Source organism: Anoplophora glabripennis, unplaced genomic scaffold (assembly GCF_000390285.2).
Source record: "Anoplophora glabripennis isolate ALB-LARVAE unplaced genomic scaffold, Agla_2.0 scaffold738, whole genome shotgun sequence".
NCBI lineage: Eukaryota > Metazoa > Arthropoda > Insecta > Coleoptera > Cerambycidae > Anoplophora > Anoplophora glabripennis.
The window spans coordinates 140,159-150,026 of record NW_019418784.1 but is presented as its reverse complement, the minus strand read 5'-3'; the positions used below and the strand labels follow the sequence as shown (position 1 = coordinate 150,026).

General features: G+C 39.3%; 1 long non-coding RNA gene across 1 annotated transcript; it reads left to right on the top strand.

Annotated features, from left to right (window-relative positions):
- Positions 1-6,976: 6,976 nt before the first annotated feature.
- On the top strand, positions 6,977-7,824 carry LOC108912796. The gene is made up of 2 exons (XR_002763287.1): positions 6,977-7,049; positions 7,217-7,824. It is a non-coding gene; the product is annotated as an uncharacterized LOC108912796 (long non-coding RNA).
- Positions 7,825-9,868: the final 2,044 nt, after the last annotated feature.

Sequence of the window (9,868 nt, the reverse complement as noted above, 5' to 3'; positions counted from 1 at the left end):
TTGGACTAGTAAGGGGGATGAAGCGTGCCGGGAACGAAAATCCATTGGCGTGTCTGCGTAAAAGGCAACAAGATATAGAAAATATTGAAAAAACATAATAAAACATAACATCTAATATTTTTTACGGTTTGCTATAACCGGCACTTTGATCAATTTTAATTATTACCACATTTTAAAACGTCCCAGTTGTGTTTTTTTAATTTATAAATTTATTATAGCCATGGAATTAGACCCCTCGTCTACGCTTATGCTATGACGTTTCTCAGGTCGGGCAAATCAAGTCCGTTTACACCCACTAAAAAAGCATTTCCCTATTCCCTACCAAGTGCAAAAGACAGAGATAAAATATAGATCGACGTTCAGTGTAACTCAGTCTATACACGATTATAGATTCTACCGATGTGCTTGGCGAGCGGCACAAAGATAAATAATATTGAACCGTATAGAAATCATTTTATATTTTATACGCATTATGGTAATAGTGTTTTTATATTATGTATTAGTCACTCTTTATAATTTCGGCCGCCGAGTATAGTGCCCTTACTTACAGGGCCGGCTCTAAGGTTTCGGCCGCCCTGGGCTAACTATCTTAAATGCCCCCCTCGAAATACTTATCACCTCAAATTACAGAACACCACCAAATCTATAATAAAACACAGTTCTAAAATCTACAGATCCAAAATATTAAACTTTAAGGATCGAAGATGAAACTACTGAGTCAAGAGAGACGTATAATCATTTAATAAATCTCAAGATTTACTTAGAATTTTTATAATTTACAGTCCTAAAACTATAAAAAAATGGTTCTGTTTATTATGTAGGTATTCGCCAAGGGCAGTGCATGTAAACACAATGGATCCTGTTATGTCTTATTTATTAGTTTATACCTTATTTTTTGATAAAACGCAAAGACGACACGTGTATGTCAGATGTTGACCATAAATAAGGGATTTCTATTCATTCATGAAAAAATTTGAGTGATGTTCAGGTCAATGCCAATAAAATAACTTTTTTACTGTTTACATTTACCTCTTACAAGATAAGGAGATATTTTATATTTTATTTGTGATTGTTACTGGTTGTAGTATAAATAAATTTAGAATTAAAGCAAAACATATAATTTAGTTTGTAGGTTGAAGTTCGAATTACGAATATATTTATGCAATAATTATAAATCATTTGGCTAAATTTTAATGTGTATAAAACCTACATATATGTACAGGGTGATTCCGAATAATGTGCAAAAAATTTGAGGATTTAAGGGTCAATTGTTTAAACACTTTTAATAGGGGTCCTTCATATACATTTTTTTTATTTAAGGCCCCCTAGAGGAGTTACGACCTCTTAAAAGGGGGTGAAATATGTAAAGTTTTATTTATTTATTTCCAAACAGTTTAGAAAGTGACATTTGTCATGATATGCAGGATGATAAAGCTTCTTCTAGATGAGTATTTTTTTTATTGTCCTCGTCCTATTATAAGACGTTGAANTCAATTGTTTAAATACTTTTAATAGGGGTCCTTCATATACATTTTTTTTATTTAAGGCCCCCTAGAGGAGTTACGACCTCTTAAAAGGGGGTGAAATATGTAAAGTTTTATTTATTTATTTCCAAACAGTTTAGAAAGTGACATTTGTCATGATATGCAGGATGATAAAGCTTCTTCTAGATGAGTATTTTTTTTATTGTCCTCGTCCTATTATAAGACGTTGAAATGAACTACCCCCTGCACAATTTTTATTAGATTCTTTTTTAAGTACATTTTTTCGATAAAAAAAACTTTAACGCTTATTAGGAATATTCTTGCCTCTGAATATTTTTTTTTCATCCAGTAGAAAATTATGGGAAACTACTAGATGTGCAAAATCAAATGAGATTGAAAAGAAGACTATATAGTCCAGTGAAGGGACGCGTGGTCTATGCGCAATAGCAAGCCCATCGCCTAGTCCACAGCATAATAATATAGCCTAGTGTCGAGGAATATGATCGATGAGATCGGTAACGACGGCATGGGCCCTCGGTGGAGACCTCGGAAGTTCGAATCGAGCTCCACGTTGGGCACCATGTCGTGATATATGACCGTTTGTGCCTAATGTTTGAGAATTGTGCGGGGAATTAGCAACATGGGCTCGCCGCGAAGACGTCGAAGCTGGACTTCGAGCCCCACGTCGAGCGCCATGTCGCGGAATATGATCTGAATGCGGTATTTGGTCGGCATGGGTCCTCAGTGGAGACATCGGGAGTTCTAATTGAGCTCCACGTTAGAAACCATGTCGCAACCTATGATCTGGGATGTCAGTTCCCTTGACCGGGTTCCGCGGCAGAAACGCACGGAGTTCACGGGGATCGTCGCTATCGACGCCCGGTCGCACTATATTCTCAGATGACTGGAATCTGTGGTGGATATGACCTACAGACGTGGTGTCTAGGACACGAACCCTGGGGGGGGGTGATCTCGACGAAGAATGTCGAGCTCCGCGTTGAGCGCTGTGTCGGGTTAGACTTTCTTGATATGGACCACTTAGGCGGTGATCGTATGTTCGGGGGAAATCATGAGAATGGACGGGCGACGTACAAGTATTGTTTTGATAAAAAAGGCTGGCTTCGTCATCTACGACGTAGTCGGCTAAGGGGTTTTCGCTTACTATGGCACCCGAACGCGATGCGCATTGCTCCCGCTGGATACCACTTCGTAAAAAAGCTGAATGAACTGTAGCGTCGTCACCGACGGCTAGCTCACGTTCCGAAACACCCGACATCGGAAGTAGGCCGCTATCGGGGCCAGACCGTGAACCGTGGTTGGACTCATGGGATTCCCCGGACCCTACCAGTTGGTACGTAGGTTGAACCTCGTCCCGAGTATCTGTGGGTGACCCACTTCGTGGTAACTCTTGGTTGCTACTCGGATCCGCGAGTGCGTCGTGAGGGGTGGTCGAGATGGTGCCAGTAACTCGCGTAGCAGCGGACCTCAACGCGTACGGCGCTGTGGCTGCGCCGTGCCGCGTACTTCCGCGAGCCACCATCTTCGGTCCCTCAGACTCTTCGCGGAGCATCGATATAGCGTTGGCAGGAGAGGCCATTTCCTCTTTCACCCCGAATGTCGAGAGATCTTTCGCCGGCAAACAGGTGTGAGGGCAGTTCGTGTGACCGCTGGTCTCTCCGATTTGGGACGAGGTCTCGTCCAGCTCAGTCTTGATCATACTCACACGATCTAATTTATTATTCGTAGTATTACCTTCGAGGGCACCAATCCTCGTAGCACTGGATTTCGTAGTCGCGTCGCAGGGGTTCATCTTCCCGGTACGACAATGTCGGAGCAAGCACTTTTGCTCCGAAAGTCTTGTAGACGTCTTGTAGTAAGCACTGACTCTACTATTAAATGTGGGTCTCTCGAGGGAGCCCTAGAAGTAAGGATAACTTCTTTACTAAATTTGGAAGTACGCCGCCACAATAACGTGCGTACTATTGCTTTGTGCCCGTAGGTCACAAAGTAAATGCCTCGTAGGGGTTTGACGAGGAAGGTTGCCTCGACGAGTGACCGCCTAGAAGTTTGACGAGGAAGATTGCCTCGGATTTGCAGATCTCAATGGAGTCTGAATTGTAGGTCTCGTAGGAGCCTATGTGTGTACTTTGTACCGAGGTGCGGGTCTCTCGATGGAGCCGGCACAGTCGGAATCAAAGTCTTCGTCGGAGGGTCGCAAGCCTCGGACGGTATGCAGGTCTCTGGAGGAGCCTGAAAGTATCGCTGTTTCGTCGCAGGGGGCGATCGAACAGGATCTTCGCCTCAGGTTGGGCTACCTCGGCGGGACGCAGGTCTCTGGAGGAGCCTGGAGTATCGCTGTGTCGATGCGAATGGCTATCGCACAGGATCTTCGTCGGAGGTGGTCAGTCTCGGACGGTATCGCAGGTCTCAAGTAGATCCTGGAAATGTACCTCTGTTTCGATGCAGGGGGCTATCGAACAGGGTCTTCACCTCAGGTTAGGCTACCTCGGATGGTATATCTCGTGAAGCGAGTAGTGGTTGCAAGGCACTATTAATATCACGTCGAGGAATGGCGGCCTCGTCGGAAGCCTCGTGAGGCGAGCCTGTGAGATTGAGCTCCAAAGTTCTTGAGCTTGATGACAGAGTTTTTTCAATCAAACTGTGGAAGATATGTTAAAAGTATATATTGAAAAGAATTAACAGACAATAAAGATTCACAATTTAACATATACAAGTTATTTATCATGAATAAGATTTGTTACAATTCGCTCTGTATCGCTTTCCGTCTCATGTACTCCCACTATAAGCCTGCAAACGTCGCAAGTAGACGTTCAGTCGCTTTTTTGGGATTTCCATACTTTTGGCGGACCGGGCCTTGAATTGTCCGCCAAAATCTCGAACCAAAATCATCCATCGTCCCCATCAACGCCGGGACTCGTTCCCCTCTGGCCTCTACGGATTGTCGATGTCGGCATCGGGGATTTTGGAGTTTTTTCCCGGTTTGGGAAAAACTCTACCCGCGGTCTCGGCTTAGGCTGCCGAGCATCGCATCCAACCGCCAGAGCGGTGGAACCTTCGGAAGACGGTCCTTTCGGCCCAAAGACGGGGAAATTGGAAAGATAGGTGATATTTTCCCCGTCCTCGTAAAAGGGCCTACGGAGGTCTTATTTCTTGATGGATTCATTTGAAATTTTGTCTGTTGATACACGGCATGACATAGTGCCGTGGTTGGAGGGTTCGACCGAGATCGCGCGGATACTTTCGGCGGCAGCTCTAAAGGCGTGAAAACCTATTATGGCTTAGCTGGCCGTTAGTAGTCGGGCGATTCGGTTCGAATTTGGATATGACAACCACCTAGCGATACTCTAGTGTGGTTGGAGGGTTCGGCCGAGATCGAATGAGCGGAACGGCTGAAAACGCGGAAAACGTGAAATCCGCGTTTCCCCGTATAACGGCGTTTTGGCTCATCCGATTCGGACGAAAATTTAGTAAGATAATGCTAGCGACTTGAGGAGTGCTGCATTAAATTTTGACACCGATCGCTCAATAACTTTTGGAGTTATTGGCGATAGCGTCCTTGACCAATTCAAAAGGGTGGTGAAATTTCTAATGGCCATTTCCAAATGTCATCGTGAAGCGTCCCGGGGTTCGACTGCAGGTTGCGAGAGCAGCGGCAGTGGTCACTGCGCGCCGGGATGGCAGACCCAGGCGAGATCGGTCGCGATGCGGGTGACACTGGAAAGGTCGGTGAAATTGGTCTTTAACGCTCTGGGAGCGCTATCGCCGTGAGGATCGATGTCTGAAGACTCCTATGGAGGCTTTTTCATTCTGCCCGGCCGACGACGATTGATTTCGCAACCGTGGCGGGTTTTTGGTTTGAATTGGAAAGGTAGGTGAATATGATTGTTTCGCCTCCTTTTCAATTCAGCGGTCTCCGGCATATCCGTAGGTACAAAATTATGACTTCTATGAATATACGGGGTGTTCTGAAATCCTGAAGCTCGCTCGAAGGGTGGAATACAACACTAGTCCATCAACAAGCCCTGCTTAACTTTTAGCTTCTGAGGTACTCCTACTTGCGCGTGGTCTCTGCACAGTCACTTAAAGCGACATAAAAAATGAAACTAGGGTCCATTTTTTATAAATAGGTTAGATAGGCAGTGAATTTACTGTTTTCTATACTGTGACCAGGGGGTCGTAGATCTTGGAGTAATGTTATGTATGAGGGATGTGTTAAAAAGTGTGTATGCTATAAAAGGAAAGAGCAATAGTTACGGTACTCGCTCTCTCTAATCGTTGAGGATGGAGTTGCGTTAGCCAATCAGGTGCCCGTGCGAGAGAGAAAGCTAGTACTCAAACTAACTCTTTCTCTCTCTGTCACTCGTTTATATTGTCACTGTAAACGTGCTTCCTCCATGGATATGCTTTAATTCTCAGAAAATACAAACCTTCGAGCATATACTACTGGAGGTAGCATGTCATTGCGAAAAGTGTGGCCGAGTGTTTGATAGAGACAGACACTATCTCAGTACATGCTGTCTCACTCTAGTTTACGTAAGGTTTCTAGTCACCCAGGTTTTATTCATGGAGACTACACAAGGAGCCCGAACTCCATGTAAACAAAAATCTTACCAAAATAAGAGGGCGCTAGTGTCCCATATGTACCGTTTAGAGAGGGGAGATAAAAAAGCGGCAATTTGAATTATAAATCAATCATGTCATTTTTATAATGTGTTAAAAATTTTAAAATAAATAATGTAAGCTACTTTGAATGATATAAATAATGAAAATATGTCATTCCGGACTGTAATTAAACTAAATAGATAATAATGCTTTTGTTGTTGTTGCTGCTGTTGCTGCTGCAAGATATATAAAGAAACAACGCATTATTCAATTATACAATATTTTCACTTATGAAATCTTTCTATTTAAAAATTTCTCTACCTTATTGAGAATCAAATAAGCTGCTTCCAACTTCCGAATTATTCGACCTTTTGCCATAATATTAACCCACTATTCGGTCAAGTTGTAATATAGAACTGCTGGACATCATTAGATTGAAAATACAGATCACAAACGTACTGTTATTCATTTAAATCTGTTGACAGTCATTCACTGCACATACTATTACCATATTTAAATTATTTTCGAAACATTTTATTTACCACTATAAAAACAAATTGCAATAATTATTGACTTGACTTCTAGTTTTTAGGTTAGGTAGTATACTATCTATACCACAGAATATCCTAACTACACAGAAGCGACAAAGTGATTTCCCGCGTAAGCCGATTTCCAGTGCGCATGTGTAAAATCGCCATGGAAACATGTTGTTTTTCCGTCAAAGAACCAAGCTAATTTACCAATCGATAATTCAATCCAACCTCACTTTTGTGTATTTATTATTAGTATTTATTTATTATAGACTTAGTGTGAATGATTAATATTAGTAACTATTTAAACAGACATAATATTTGTGATGTATCGTCGAATCATTGTATTTGTCGAGGGTGCCCATCCAAAACTGGTAGAGGACTAAGCTTCTTTCCATTCCCGAAGACTAAAGTAGGTAATGTAATATTTAGCTATGTATTACAAAATTTGAAATATATTGAATGTATACCAGAATTATTAAGTATATGTTTTGATAATTAATAAAAATCTAAATTTATGTACATTATATACCTACCTAAATAGTATTGAATGAAATAAACTAAACAATTTTCTTTTAGAGCTTCAGCATGGTTGAGAGCGTGCAAGAGAGAGGATCTTCTCGAGAAAAATTCAGAGACACATAATTATCGACTTTGCGAGCTACATTTTGAACATCTGTTCAAAGGTGGACTTTGGAAAACTTTATTTGGTATATTTGTATAAAATGTTACAAATACAGGGTGGTCCGTAAGTAATGGCCCATAGAGAAATACTGGATTCTTTACTTTTAAGATTTTTTAATAATAAAAACTTGTTACTTAAAACTTCTCATTATTTAAAAGCTTTACGTTGCTCGTAAAAAAGTTACGCTCACATTTACGTCTCACAAATGGCTTATGTGGTGCCCTCTAGAAAATACATCGAAATAAATAACAGATGATGCTACCAAAAAAATTTACACTAAAATTTTTACATTCTTATCTATAACATAATTATTACCAAAATTTAATTTTTAACTTCGACACCCTGTATCTTTTTTATTATCAACATTTTATTAAGAAATGTTGGCTCCAATCGTAATATTTTGAGGTAAGGAATCTAGTATTTCTCTATGGGCCATTATTTACGAATAGTAAATAATATTATGTACCTATTTAATATTAAAAAATAAATTTTTTTTTTGTGATATTTGGATTTATTTATAACTATATCCCATTTACACGAAATTTTTAATTATAGTAGTAACAGACTCGTATCATGTGTAAATCAAATTAGCTTTTTTTTAATTAAACATAAAATCATGCCTTACATCGACAACCAATGTAATATAATTTATGTCCAAATTTATGCTATATGCTTTATGCCACAAACTATTGGAAATTGTACTGGAATTACGGATTATATTATTCATTCATATAAAAATTTAAAGGCTTAATATCTCAAAGTAAATTTTATAAACTGTTTTTTCAGTATATCTCTGAGAGTGATAACCTTTCTCTCAGTGTAACATGTTGTTCACCACCGTTCAAGGTCGAATATTTTCACCACGCCAACATCAAAGGAGCCGCCGTTTATGTCGCTTCTGTGTAGTTAGGATATTCTGTGTCTATACCTCCCCGATATATGTATCTACTCAACTCATTATAAAATAAAATTGGTTATTTGCTTACTTCACTCGTATTTATTAACTTCAAATGGCCCCAGAGAAAGAAGTCTAGACAGGAAAGATCAGGGGACCTTGCAGTCCACTCAATAGATCCCCTAGGGCCAATCCAATGACTTCTAAAATATTCGTTGAGGAATTGCCGAACGGGGGATGCATAATGGGCTGGAGCCCCATCTTGTTGAAAAAAACACTTCATGTTATTATCTTCGGCAATGACCTCCCTTATTCTAGGAACAATATTGTCTTGAAGTAAAGTAAGATACATCTCTCCAGTCAAATTGCCTTGCAAAAAGAATGGGCCGATTAAGTTATTCCCTAAGATACCTGCCCAGGCATTTAACTTTTCAGGATGTTGAGTGTGAGACTCTCTAAATAAATCTTTCTCTGGGGTCATTTAAAGTCTACAGTTTATAAAACACAGTCTGCTTCTCTTCAAGTTCTGCAAGAACGCATAACTGTAGAATGTTAAAGGTTAACTGCCGATATGTTGCAGAATGTTAGAGAAGAGATAGATAATCGATTTTATTATTACATGGATGTTAATGGCGGACATTTTGAACAGTTTGTTAGATAAAGTTCACGTGTTTTTTAGTAAAAAATCGTTTCCTTTTTTACAATTTATTTAAAAAATACTAATTATATATTTATAGATACAAGTGGAAATAACGCCATTCAACTTTATTACTACGTTATATGACATTTTTGACCTCTGCTTACTGTTATTATAATACATACAATAAAATCCTAAAAATTAGGTTATTTTATATTATAGGTATGTATATATAAACTAGACAAACTAAAGTATGGTGCTTGTTTAGACAACACAGAGAGGTATATTGAGTCTTTAAATTATTTGTAATTACAACATCTGGAGTGCCTCAAGACTCTGTCTTGGCATCACTTATTCTTTTTGTATTATTTATAAATTACATTGTTGAAATTTTATATGTATTAAGTATACTTTTGTACGCGGATGAAACAAAACTCTGTTGTAACCTTAATTGTTGATAAATACAATATTATGTCATTTACTTAAAATCAAAAACCAATACTTTTCTAATGTAAATTAAATAGCGTTATATTAAAACGTTTTCATAACGTCAAATACCTTGGATTTTTTTAAATAATGAATTACCTGAAGCCTGTATCAGACAATGCAATTTTGTTGAAGGGATTTGGTTGCGCGATAGAATCCATGAACTTCTTCTTATCAGACTATGCAATTCTGTCCCGGCAACTGAATTGCATGAATGAAGTTAGTTTTATGAAGATTTGTTTATTACCAACCTAGCTGTTGTTGGCGGTTGATCATGGCTGTTGTTAGTAACACCGTTGAAGTCACTATTAAAGCTATACAGCAATTTACTTAAATTTTCATCCATCGCAATGTTTTGCTTGAATAAAAAATAATTGTTTACATACAAAAAACTTTACATGTTAAACACAGTTCAAAGCGACGTGTTTGTTTGTGAGGTGAAGTGATTGCAACGAACAAAATCTACCTGCCTTTATTAAGGCTACCTGCACACACACACACACACACACACACACACACACACACACA